At 48.3% G+C, this 13,730-nt stretch overlaps 1 long non-coding RNA gene across 1 annotated transcript in view; it reads right to left on the bottom strand.

The window, feature by feature from the left end:
• LOC140690323 (uncharacterized) overlaps positions 1-6,453 on the bottom strand; it is a 1,184,725-nt gene extending 1,178,272 nt beyond the window's left edge. The window contains exon 1 of the long non-coding RNA XR_012065564.1: positions 6,399-6,453. This is a non-coding gene — a long non-coding RNA (uncharacterized lncRNA). The remainder of the gene's footprint in view (positions 1-6,398) is intronic.
• Between the last annotated feature and the right edge of the window lie 7,277 nt (positions 6,454-13,730).

Below are 13,730 nucleotides of genomic sequence, written 5' to 3'. Positions count from 1 at the left end.
GTAGAAGTATCATAGAAGGCCTTTCAATGCTCAGAATGGAAGCAAAAGCAGCTTCACCCAACAAAGAACGTCAATAAGGGTCAAGAATGTTTATATTTGCTTAAGAAATTGAGAGTTACAACTTCCTGCTTTAAAGAATTAACATAAGACAGATACCACACTATAAGCAACGTCTATACTGGAGCTTTCTTAAAGCTATTTTAGTTCCTGCTTGTTCTGATGTACTCCAGACACTCTGCAAAGAAAACCTTCTATTCAAAGGCTTAAAGGAATAAAATAAGAAATAACACTGCATTCTTTTCAGTGGTCTCTGTACTGAAAGTCACTTGCAAATGCAGCACCCTGCCACAGGTCCACATTTTTAACAATAAAGACCTTTGCGCAATTTTTCAATTGCTATGTGACTTTGGGTCAGTCTCTCACTAAGAAGCAGAATGGAGTACCAGAAAATGACACATCAGGTCTAAAACTACAGATGTGGGAGATGAACCTACACCAGGAAACAGCTAAGTGGGAGGGTAAGGTTTACCTTTTAAGTTACCGTAAGTGCAGTTACACCTGCTCCCTGCTTCCCCTGTGAAGTGAAGAGCTAGTCTTTTCCAGAAAAGCTCTCATTCTGAGAACTGTCTTCTTTAAAATATTCGGAGATTCTCTTTTAAGGTTCTTGCACTTTTAAGCCTTTCCCCAACTCTACATCCTATAACAAGTGTAAAAATTATCCTATAGCCTATTGTTACAGAACATACTCTACAAAAGCTGAGGTTTCCCAGGGTTTGGATCCCAGAACTCTGCTACCAGATAATCCTAAAGCTTTCCTTCCATAACAGACTCTTCCGCCAATTCCCAGCTGTGGGCAAATTCGGCTTCTCAGATCAGGTAACTTTCTAACTCTGCCTATGAACACTCTGCTGCCAGTAAAGGAACTCTCAGACAGAAAGCACACAATGCCCCTAGTGAGGGTTGCCTCCTTCAATCAATCAAGATGCCATCACCAAGCAAATATTTAAACCTACTGCAAAACCTCTAAAGACATCTTACAAACAATATAGTTTGTATAGATGCATACTATTTGCTCTGGAATAGTGATTTCCAATGGAAGGAACAAAGGACCACATGACCCAAGCAATTTTTTAAAACTGCACATAACCATCCCTCTTCACGTGAGGATTCAGGCAAGACGGTCTTACAGGCCTAGGTGTAACAGAATGACAGCACCTCTAGGAGTAGGTTGAAAAGCAGCGAGGTAGACTTCTAGTGAAAGGGGGTGATGTAATAGGCCCCATCGCCCACTTACCTACCAGCACAGGACAGTCATCTCAGATCGAGAACAAACACTTTGGGAAACAGAGGTTGTTTATATTTTTATGGTATTCTGGTGGAAATAATGCCCTGAGTCATGTGAAGTTGTGGCTGCAAAATTGAACAGGGGACTGGACATTTTCACATTCAGGACAAAAGTAGCCCCTGGATAGCCACCATATCTGCTCTCCCCTTTGCCTGTTCACCCCAAAAGCTGCAGGACTCTCCTGCTTGCAATGACACCCACCACTTCTCACAAATTCTTGCCAAGTTCACATCAGCAGCTGGTGGTGTCAAAGTCACCATTTGTACTGCTATGAAGTCCCTCCATTTCTTTATACCCCTTCTATTTTCTCTGTTGTCTTCCTAGCTACACTTGCATTCACAAGATAGTTACCGCACTAACATTGCCTCTGTAATCAGTCCAGGATATAGGAAGTAGAGATTCAACTGTAACCAGTCCCAGAATACTTGTCATGCCACACTAGTGTCCCAAAAAATACTCTGGCATCCCTCATCTCACTCAAAGAACCACTGCATTACTTAGAGGTTGTAAAATTAGAGGGCTTTCTCTACTGGGAAACACTGTGGCTTGTGGTAGAGTTGTGATTTCAGTTTTTGCAACTACTTACAGGCAAAAAGACATGGCCTGCAAATTTTCTTCAAGCGTTTGGTATTTAAACTTTCATTAGATACAGAGCCGGTGGACTAACCGTAATCTATGAACATATGGTCATATTATCAAATAATGTTCATGTCTACCTTACAGACATGTAAGAACTTGGATTACACCTGCAAGCCTCTAGGACTTTAGAATTAGATGTGAAGCATCCTGTGAGATAAAAAACCTCCTATCCAGTCACAGAACACAATTATAGACAACATGACACTAATGTCACTGAATACATTAGTATAGTCCATGTATGGTTAAGTTACATCTCCAATTTCTCAGAGCTGGAAAGGAGATGTCTAGAAAAGCTGGAAAAGCCCAATTACCAAAACAGCCCAAAAGTTAATGCAGACTCCTGCACCTCCCAGAGCAGAGGGCGGAGGGGGCATTGCCCAACACTCTGTCCTCCCCCAGGATGTGGCATGTGGGGAAGCAGGCAGGAATGGGTGGCTGGGACTCGGAGGTGGAGAGGTGATGAAAGCAAGAGTGGAACTGCTCTGGTCCTAGAACAACAGAGCTGTAAAAAGCTCGGCTTCAGTTCAACCAACTCCCTCTCCCACTTTCCCTCCCACCTACGTGACAAACAGAGCACAGCCAGGCACTTTCTGCCCATGACGGTGACTACTAGTAGGAAAGGGACCAGGATAAAAGCATGTCCTATAAAAGATCAGTCTGATTTTAAGGCTATGTTATAAACAATGAACAGCACTGTCAGAGTGGGACACTTGTGTGGCGCTCAAGTAGGGAGGAGGAGGTTGAGGATCCATTTCCAGCACTTCCATGTCTTTTATCACTCCTATTTCTGACCTCTCCTTTGCCACTTTTTGAAGCACTGCCATCACTGGCAGGTAAAGGGGCAGCAATGTGACTTGGCCGTTTGGCTGATGGGGCTACATTTCCCAGCAGTGGAATGAAAAGGCACTGGAAGAGGATCAGCTGGAAGATGTGAACTGCAGTCCTGGCCTGTGCCAAACACTAACCAGGTGACCCTGGGATAGGCTCTTAGTCTCTCTGGGCTTCCGGCTGTTTACTTATAAAAGAAGGTTTTGTCATTGCACAAATATATCCAATATGAAATGTAACATGAAAGTCAAACATAATGACATCTCACCTGCTTGCTTCAGGGAACTCTACAAGCACTGAACACTATGTGAATGTAAACACAGTCTTAAGAAAACTATTGAGGTAAAGCACTAAACTGAACATGGAGATAAAGTTTTATGGATTTTCTTGGCTTTCTTTTTTAATTGCAACACTGAATTAATAGTTATTAGCTATAATCCACACCACCACCACTGCGAATAAATAAAGAAGGTAAGCACTGCCTGGATGCCTGTTATTGCCCGATGCTAAGCAGGGTGAGGGGTATAAAGGAGGCTGAACAAGTGAGTCTTCTCCAGTTACCAGCTAAGTGAGGAGACACATTGGAAACCACCCAGGAATGGTACCAAGTCAGTACTCAAATCCAAGATTACAGACTACTGATCATAAACAGTACAGGAATACAAAGAGGAGCTAGAAGTATTTGGAATAAATAGGGAAGACTCTATGAAGGGGATGGGGCTCCAACTAGTTCTCAGGGCAATTCTATGCTGTTTTAACTGAGGACTGGATAGGAAAAGGCTGGTGACTCCTGGTTTTTAATAAGGCACAGGTTACCCTAGGAGGCTAAGTTACATAATGATTGGAACAAATAAGGTAAGTCCAAAATGATGAAGGGTCGAGACTCCCTGGCTGAGATCTGGTTGTGTTAAGTCTTTGACTTGACTGTAGATGTTGGAGCGCCAAAACTCTAGGTTGACTGAAAGGGGGGGAGAGAATATCCAAGAATTCAGCAGAAGGAAAAATTCATGTATCAGGGATGAAAGCTCTTCATCAGAGTATCAGCAATCAGAATAGACACTTGAAACCAAAAACATACAGTTCAAGAAGCTGACAAAATGTGGAGGGTGGTGAGAGAAAGATAAATCAAAGACCACTCCAAGCCTTTGTGTATTCAAGACCGAAAGAATGATTATCCCACTGAATAAGTGGAGACGCTGCAAGAAAAAAAGATTATGAAATCAGCTTTAGACATGTTGAATCTGACGTATGAGCTAAGAGTAGGTTTTCTCTAAGAAGCTCAAAATTCAAAACTGAAGCACAGATGTTGAGTACAGGCTTAAGATGCAGATGGACAAGACATGATAAATCTCCTAAAAGAAAACATAGGCAAAACATTATCTGACATAAATCTTAGCAACATTCTCCTAGGGTAATCTACCCAGGCAAAGGAAATAAGAGAAAAAATAAACAAAAGGGACATAATTAAACTCATAAATTTCTTCACAGCAAAGACAACCATAAGTAAAACAAAAGGAAACAACAACCTACGAATGGGAGAAAATATTTGCAAATGATACGACTAACAGAGGCTTAATTTTCAGAATATATATAACAGCTCATACAACTTAATAACAAAAAAACAAACAACTCAATCTTAAAATAGGCAGAAGACCTAAACAAGCATTTCTCCAATGAAGACACAAATGGCCAATAGGCACATGAAAGAATGCTCGATATCACTAATAAACTGAGAAATTCAAATCAAAACTATAATTAAGTACCAGCTCCCATCAGTCAGAATGGCCATCGCTCAAAAGTTCATGAATGATAAATGCTAGAGAGGCTGTAGAGTGAAGGGTACCCTCTTACACTGCTGGTGGGAATCTAGTTTGGTGTAGTCATTATGGAAAGCATGGAAATCCCTGAAAAAACTAAAAGTAGACTTACCCTATGACCCAGCAATCCCACATCTGGGTATATAACTGGAAAGAACTCCAATGTGAAAAGATACCTGCACACCAGTATTCACAGCACCACTGTATACAAGAGCCGAGACATGGAGGAAAGCTAAATGTAGCAACAGATGACTGGATAAAGAAGTTGTGGCATATTTATACACTGGAATACTACTCTACCATGAATAGGACAAAATAAAACCATTTGCAGCAACATGGATGGAGCTAGAGATCGTCATTCTAAGTGAAAGCAGCCAGAAACAGAAAAATACCAAATGATACCACTCATATGTGCAATGTAAAAAAAGAGAGAAAAAGACACTGTGAACTCATCTACAGAACAGAAACAGACTTGCAGACTTAGTAAACAATCAAGGTTACCAGGGAAAGGGGATAGGAAGGGATAAATTTGGGAGTTCGAGATTTACAAATGCCAGCCACTATATATAAAAAGAGATTTTAAATTAAGTTTCTTCTATATAGCACAGAAACCTATGTTCATTATCTAGCAATAACCTATAATGAAAAAGCTGATACAGCCACCAACTGAGGAAGCAGGAGAAGAAAGGAGAGTTAGTTATGCTGGGCTAGAGCCCACTTCTAAAATCCTTGTCAGCCACTGAGGCTGCCCCGAGTACACTGAGCTTTCCTCCCAGGGACAGGCTGACATGACATGCGTCCTGCAAACCTGGGGCAGCAGAGGCCGTCCCCAGGTCTGGCCCTAGGGGAGATGGGAGCAAGTCCACCTGCTCCCCTTGGGGCAGCACCCCTCCCTGCAGCCCCCGCCACCTGACTGCACCACGCCTGCATCTCAGGAAACCACTGACTTGAAAACAACTGATCCACGAACCTGGGGCAGCGGCAGGGAGATGGGCAGCGACCTGGCAAGCTGGTAGACTTGCCCCCATCTCCCCCATGGCCTGTCCAGGGCTCGGCCTCTGCTGCTCCAGGCACGGTCCGCAGGTCAGCCTGCTCTCGGGCTGAGGGCACGGTGTGGTTGAAGGCAGTGGCGGGTTATGGGGTCTGCCCATGGGAGCCCTTGGATTTGCTTCAAACTCCCCAGCGCATGGCCTGAGCTTGGCCTCTGCTGCCTCAGGTTCGTGGAACTCAGGTTACAGGTCAGCCTGCTCCTGGAAGGCGGGTGCTGTGCTGTCAGGGAAAGGCGGCAGCTGCGATGGCGGGATTGGGGCTGCCCTGTGAGAGCGCGGGGGTTGCAACAATTTCCCGCTGCTGCTGCAGCCATCCCAGCACACTCATCGCACCGAGCCCATCTCCCAGGAGCAGACTGACCTGTAACCTGAGTCCCACTAACCTGGGTCTTTAGAGGCCGCCCCCAAGGTCAGGCCGCAGGTAAGATGGGAGCAAATCCATGGGCTCTCATGGGGCAGTCCCCATTCCATCCGAGGCCCCGCGACCGCACCGCACCCACCTGCAAGGAGCAGGCCATCGTCTGAGGGCCAGTCGGAGATGCTCTGGAACCGTCCGGCGCCCTCCCAACTCCCGGGGCTGTACCTGCTCTCCTAAACCCGTGTATAAGCGGCGGCAAAAACACGGTGTTCAGGAACTACTAATACCGGGGTTACCACGAACCACAGCGGCGGCTGGGACCCGCCTCAGGGTCCTAACGGGACGCGCGGCCGGGACCTCACCTCCGCACCCCTCCCTGGGCGCCTCCTCAGCTGCACAGCCCAGGCGTCACCCGCCGGCTCCCCGAGCAGCGCGCCCCAACCAGCGCCCTCTTAACTGTCCGGCAGCGGCAGCCGAGCCGCGGGCAAGCGGCGGCCCAGGCCCCAGGCCGTGTTCCTCTTCCAGGAGCTGGTCCAGGAGCAACCGGCTGCCGCCAGCTTCCACGCGTTCTGGGTGGGTTCCGGCGTCCGCGCGTCTGTCCGTCTGCGCGTGCGCGCCCCTCCTCCTCCCGCCCGCAGCGCAAACTGCTCGGGTGGGTCTCCTGCTTTACCGGCCCTGGCCGCTGGGGCCGGGAGGAGCCAGGTGGGGCCCCTCCTGCTTGTCCCGCCGGGTCTCCATCCCCAGAGCCTTCACCCAGCCACCGACTGGGTCCTGGCATTGAACTAGAACCACGACTGCCCTAGGCCAGGCCTCACCCACCCAGCCCCACTTTCCCTGCTCAACTTCCCCTCCCTGTTACTACCCTCCCACCACTGGCCAGGCCCAGTCTCCCACCAGACCTTGAAGACAGGGCTCCTTCTCCTCACACCATGGTCCCTGCCCTGACACTCCATCCTGCTAGGTCCTAACCTATGGCCCCTACACCCACAAGCTTACCCCTCATGCCTCAGCACAGGACACCCAACATCCTGAAATTATCCCCCTCACCTCTCAGCCAGGTCATTTCCACTCTGATCGGGCCCCACACCTCTCAACCTGTACCCCCACACCATGGGATCCCCTTCAATCTGAGTGCACCCCTACCCTGAGCTCACTCACTCACCCTTCACCCTGTGGTTGGGGTGGGGAAATCCGTGCTCCAGTAATGATGACTACTGCCACCAGTGGGGGATCGAGCCTAGTGTGCACCTTCAGAGTTAATGTCTGAGGCTACAGGGTGAGGCAGGCTGGGATGAAGGTGGTTCCAATTCCTGCCTTGGCACCCTGATCCCCGCAGCCTGTGCCTGAGCTGACCTGATGGGTCAGGTTGATCCCAGACTGCCAGCCACTGGCCTTGGGCTTTCGGTGGTTGATGGTCCTGATGGTGATCTGGACTCCTAGGGCGGAGGCACTGGGCACGCGGACCTTTGGGGTGGGGGAGTTCAGAGTATGCACTTAATCCCAGGGTTAGACATCAGATGGTGGGCTGTGTGCATGGGGCTTTGTGCATGGCATGGACTCAGCACAGGTGGGTGCAGGGAACTTGTTCATTCACACCAGGCCAGAGGGAAGAGGGAAGGGAGCTTTTAAAGTGTCAAAGTGAGGAAGCCAAAGCTTTAGAGCAAAGTAGGAAGGTGCACTGGCCAGGCCACCATGGATCTTGCCGCAACGCTTGTCCCTTGCATCAGGGGAGACTGGCAGTTGACTGGCCAATGAGACATCCCCTGCTGTGGTATAGTTTACAGGCAATTGAAGGGATTTTGAAAGGTAATTTTAATCCAATAATTTTCAGTTTCTCTGTGGTAGATTAGGTCCAAAATCATGGTGAATCTGGCAGGGATCCTGCCTGAAATCCAGCCTGGGACAGTGGAGGACCCACCCAGGAATCATCCACTTAGCTCTCACCAAAAGTCACTGTAATAGAGAAGAACAAATCTGACTCCATATTGGATCTGTTCCTTTTCCTTTAACCCTCTGCCGTGTTATCTAGGCTTAGACTTGCAAGCTCTGCACTTTTTGTAAAACAGTGTTGCCTTTAGCCTGAAATAAACAGGAGAGCCTATTCTCAAAAGTCTGAGCTTTAAGGATATTAACACTTTGCACTCCTATAAAGATAACAAGTTGCAGAATAGAAAAAGTTTGTTTTGTTGCAGGTTTTGCAGGAACACCATGATCTGACCCACGTGGACAGCTGCAAAGGATTCCAAGAACAAAGAATTCCTACACCAACAAGTTTGCAACAACCAACCACAGCCCCTCCCCTTTTTAGTAGAAAAGGAGCCTGAAGTTGACATGGGGAAGATGGTTCTCCAAGATATTAGTCCGCCATTATCTTGGTTTACAGCTGTTTACGTAGACCAGGTCATAGTGCCTCTGTAAATCCCCTAACAAAACAAAAGTAGTTTTCTATTCTACAACCTGTTGTCTTTATATAAGTGCAAAAGTGTTAATATCCTTAAAAAATCAAAGCCTTGAAAGTAGGCTCTTCTGTATATTTAAGGCTAAAGGCAACATTGTTTTACAAAAGGTGCAGAGCTAGTAAAACTAAGCCTAGAAAAGAGGGCAAAGGGTTAAAGCCAAAAGGACAGATCTTCTATGGAGTCAGATTTTTTCTTTTCTATTATACTATATTCTATTTTTGTTTTAAGTATATAAGAATAAAGTTTAGCCTTTTCCCATTTTAAATTGTGCAATTTTAAGGAGCATTAATTGCATTCACAGTGCTGTGAGACCAGCACCACTTGTTTCAGACTATTTCCTTCCTCAAAGTAAAAGCTTGTATACAAAGAGCACCCCACGTCCTACCTCCCCTAGCCCATGACAAGCCCTAATCCCCTTTCTCTCTCTATGTCTTTACGTATCCTGGAGGTTCCCTATCAGTGAAATCGTATAAAAGGTGGCTTTTTTTTGGTTTGTCTGCCCACATATCTTAAGTAGGGACGGGTGAATTATTTTTTTTTGTTTTCACGTGAATTAGCATTTTTATATTTTGAGAGGAAAGTCCAGATGGATTAAAGATGAGACGTACCAAATGAAGCCCTTTTAGTATCTCTGTGTATAATCTCGGGGTAGGCACTGCTGTTCTAACTGTGAAACCAGAGCCAGAAGGGAGATGCTTAGCTCTTCTTGTGGCAAAATAAATCCAAACAAAAGCAGAAAACAAAGGCCAAGAAAGACAGCTGGAAAGACAAACCACAGCCTGGAAAAACCTTTCCTCATGACCCAAGATCGGAAAAAAGCTTCACATCCCTGTGGTCCAAAAAGCTCTTGAAGCCCAGTGTTCTGAAAAGAAACAAAACACACAGAGTCAGTTCCAACGAGAGGCAGTGCAGGTGGCCGGTTTGTACTGGAGATGCTTGACCTCTCAGGTGAGGACACAGGCAGACAGACAGACTGCAGAGACAGCATTGGCCACCATCACCCTGGCAGGTCTTTAGCCCGGTGACAACCAGCCCTGGTGACAACGTGAGCAGGCAGAGGCCCCAGGAGGTACCCTGGAAGGAAGAGCAAATGGACGCTCCTCTCCGGCAGAACAAGGTGTAGGATGCATCAAAGTGCCACAGGTGCATCCCTTCCCTAGCAGTGCTGAGCCTTAGAGAAGATCCCACCAAAGTGCTTGCACAATTTTCAAAGATAATGTTTCTTCAGTAACATGAATTCAAAATAATCAATATGTCGTCAAGGGATTTTCAGAAGTGACCTGCCCTGGACCCGTACAATACACACACATAAATACACACATATACACATAAATATATACACACATACATACAGGAAAAGAGACAGACAGACTGAAACACAGAGAAGCAGGGGGAGACAGAGAAACAGAGAGAGAGACAACTCAGAGAGGCACTGAGAGACAGAGACAGAGAGAAGGAACACTGGAGCTGGTAATGAGTGGAACTCACATACATTTTCACAAGTCAGTCTATGTGTCAGAACCTGGTCCCAAAGTCGATCCACCCTCCAGGGGAGGGTGTGGGGATCCCACAAGGGTGTGGGAACAGAAGGCAAAAAATAGGAAGCCATTGTGGGGCCGCCCACCACAGAGGCCGAGATGGGACACTGGGCCTGTATGTCAACATGACAGAATGACCTAGGAGGTTGTATGCCAGAGCGGACGATGTCAGAGTTGTATTTAATTTCGGTCTCACGACTGGGAGCGGGGAAGCAAGCAGCAAGGAAAGTGACTTTCTCCAGACCCCAGGGCAGACCCCGGCCTGTGTGGGGTGTGCTTTGCACTCCGCCAGCCCTCTGTGGGTTCCTTCCTTTGCTGAGTCTGTGCACGATCTCCCTGTGATGCCAGCCCGTGGGGGTGACAGATGCAATAGGTGTTTCTAGGTCTAGAGACAGGATGGCTTCTCTAGGAAGCAGGGGCCAGAATGATCCCCACTGTGCTGATGGGGGATTGGGGAGACCCTGAGAGGCACGTGGCTTGTCCAGGATGATAACACTGCTGAGTAGGGGGAGCCAGGTCTGAACCCAGCTGTGTCTTCAGAGCTGCGGCACTGGTTGCATCCAGGACTCCCCAGGGCTATGGGGGGGGCTGAGTTGGTGTCACTGTGTGTGGACATGGCATGGAGTGAGAAATGAGAGATTGGAAGCCCAGAAAGGCCCTTGAGGAGCTTTGTGTCAGGAGGAAGCTTGGAGAAGTGGACCCCAGGAAGTGACCTCACTTCCCTGGCAATAGAGCCCAACAGAACTTGGAACCGAAGTCACCAGGCACCCGCTCTGTAGAGAAGTCCCTACTCAGCTCACCTGGTTGGAGACAGAGGCATGTTCTGCTGCATCCCATTATCCTGAGGCCACAGGCCCCGGAAAGCCCTCAGCGAGGGTCTCTACCAACGCTGCCGGCACTGGGTCAGGTCTCACCCAAGGCGCCTCTGGCCTTTTGGCCAGAGAGACCCAAAGGTAACACAGGGAGGCCCAGGGCAGGCCCCCCCAGGCTGGGCCACCACTCAGATCCCATCCAGGTAGCCACACGGCCCCATCCTGCCTGGTGGAGGTGGAGCAGTCATGTTGGGGATGGGTATCTGCCTCAAGAAAGAGCAGGACAGAGGCCTGGGGGCCCGGTCACGTAGACAGCCCAGGACAAAGCTGGCTGGCTGGGATGTGGAGAGCCGGGGAAGGGTCCTGCCGCCCGAGGTGGAGCCCATGCTCTCTGGGTATGCATTTTCCCTCCCGGATGTCTGAGCTGAACAAGGTTCCGGTCTGATCTAGCAGCAGAGGGTAGAGTCTACAGAATCAGGAGTGTTCCTGGCCGGGAAGGACTCTGAGACTTCCATGCTGGGTCAGCTGCTGGTCACTATCATTGCAGAGCCAGATACCACATGTTGAAAAGAAGCTGATGAATAAGAACACCAACGCCCCCTCCCCAAGTGAAGGACTGGTGTGTCACTCTTCTGAGGGCCAGCGCAGACTCCTGGTGGGTCTGGATATGGAGGGGTCCCCACCACCATGGCCCACAAATCAGTGGGGCAGGCCTCCGACCCAGACATCACCCAGGGCTCTCCCAGGGACCTACCTGGGGCTGACGGGTAGCTCAGCACACCCTGGTCTGACCTGGAGCACCGTGCCCACCTCGCTGCAAGTCAGGTGGAGGACCAGGAGCCCCCGAAGCAGAGACCAAAGGTCAAAAAAGCAGGGCTGGTGTATGTGTGTAGGTGAGGGTGGGGCGAAGGCTGGGCCACACAGGGAGGTGTCCCTAGAGGCTACTGTTGGGACCAGAAAAGAGAATGGCCTCAGAACACCTGTCTGGAAAAATTCAGTCACAGAATACATCCTGTGGGCACTTTCTGGGTGGGAGCTGTCTGGAAAGCTCTGGGAAGATTTCTGTCCTTGTAGAGGCACATGGAAAGGGAGGCAGGTGCGTAAATTTTTCCTCTCTCACAGCATGAGATCTTCCACAAGACTTAAAACTCTCTCCACTTCCAATAGTTACAGAGGAGGCAGGGGCAGGGGAAGATGTCAGAGACCAAAAATGGGACGAACTGGATCCAGCAGGAGACCTCGAGCTCCCTCCTGCCGCTCCTGCAGCTCCTCCTGAACCTGCGTCTGCAGCTGGACTGCTGGGCAATGGAGAAACAGTTCAGGCATCACCACCACCTGGGGTAGAGCCCCCTCTGCACCCACCCACACCTTCTTCTCCAAAATGTTCTCCAAAATTCCACCGTCAGTCCCCCCACAAACTTGACGTCCCTTCCGCTGGAGATGTTTTTGTTTCATTTTCTTTAGTTTCCTTTGCTTGTTTCACATCATTTATGACATCCTTTATTTTTCTTTTTAGAGTTTCATGTAATAAAATGTAGACTTTTCCCCTTTTAAATTGTGCAATTCAGGAGCATTAGGGGCATTCACAATGTTGTGCGACCATCACTACCATCTAGTTTCACACTATTTCTTTCCTCAAAGTGAAACCTTGGATCCAGAGCATGCACTCCCCTCCCTCCTCACCCAGCCCCTGACAACCCCAAGTCCTCTTTCTCTTTGCGTGTCTTTACCTCTACTGGTTGTTCCCTGCCAATGAAATTTTAAAAAAGGATTTTTTCCTTCCTGCCCACATGTTTTCACCTGGGGCTGAGGATTTTTGTTTGTTTTCACTTGAAACAGCATTTTTATTATTTTCAGGGGATATGCAGGGGGATTAAAGATGTGATGCACAAAATGAAGCCCTTTTGGTAACTCTGTGCATAATCTCAGGGTAGACACTGCTGTTCCCCCTGTGACACCACAGCCAGAAGACACAAGGGAGATGCTTAGCTCTTCCTGTGGCAAAAACAAAACCAAACGAATCAAAAAAATTAGTAAAAGCCCAGAAAAATTGCTTGAAAGGCAAACCACAACCTGGAAAATGCATTCCTCATAACCCAAGGTTGGAGAAATTTTTCCCATTCCTGTAGTCCAAAATCCTTTTGAAACTCAGTGTTCTAAACAGAAACAGAACAGACATGGGCAGTTCCAATGAGAGGCAATGCAGGTGGCCAGTGTGTGTTAGAGATGCTTGACCTCTCAGGTGAGAACAGAGGCAGACGGAAACACTGCAGAGACAGCATTGGTCACCATCACACTGGCGGTTCTTTAGTCAGGTGACAACCAGCCCTGGTGACAATGTAAGCAGGCAGAGGCTCCAGCAGATCCCCTGGAGGGAAGAGTGAAGGGACGCTCCTCTTCAGGAGAACAGGGTGCAGGACGCATCAAAGGGCGACAGATGCATCTCTTCCTCAGAAGATCTGATACTTACAGTTCATCCCATTAAAATCCTTACACACCTATTCAAAGATGCCTTTTCAAGGGTGTTCATCACAGCACTGGTTGAAACAGTCGGAATTAAAGCAACAATAATATTGATGGAGAGGGGATGGGGTCCATTCGTTCTGGTTCATGTGGATGAATGAATGCTGTTCAGTTGGAAAAGTGGGTGCCTGGTCTCAACCCAATGTCAAGGGAGGCCTCAGGGTGGAAGTATGCAGACCCACTCTCTGCATCCAGGGTCCCATCTGCACGACCACATGTGTGTGAAATCAATATAGATGGAAATTGATCTGATTGTGAGTGTGTGAGAGACAGAGATGGAGAGAGACATACTGAGAGACACAGAGACTGAGACATAAGCACCAAATCATTCATGACAGACACCGCTGTGGGTGGGAATTACA

This window comes from Vicugna pacos, chromosome 30 (assembly GCF_048564905.1).
Source record: "Vicugna pacos chromosome 30, VicPac4, whole genome shotgun sequence".
NCBI classification, from domain to species: domain Eukaryota; kingdom Metazoa; phylum Chordata; class Mammalia; order Artiodactyla; family Camelidae; genus Vicugna; species Vicugna pacos.
This window is presented reverse-complemented; position numbering and strand designations above follow the sequence as displayed.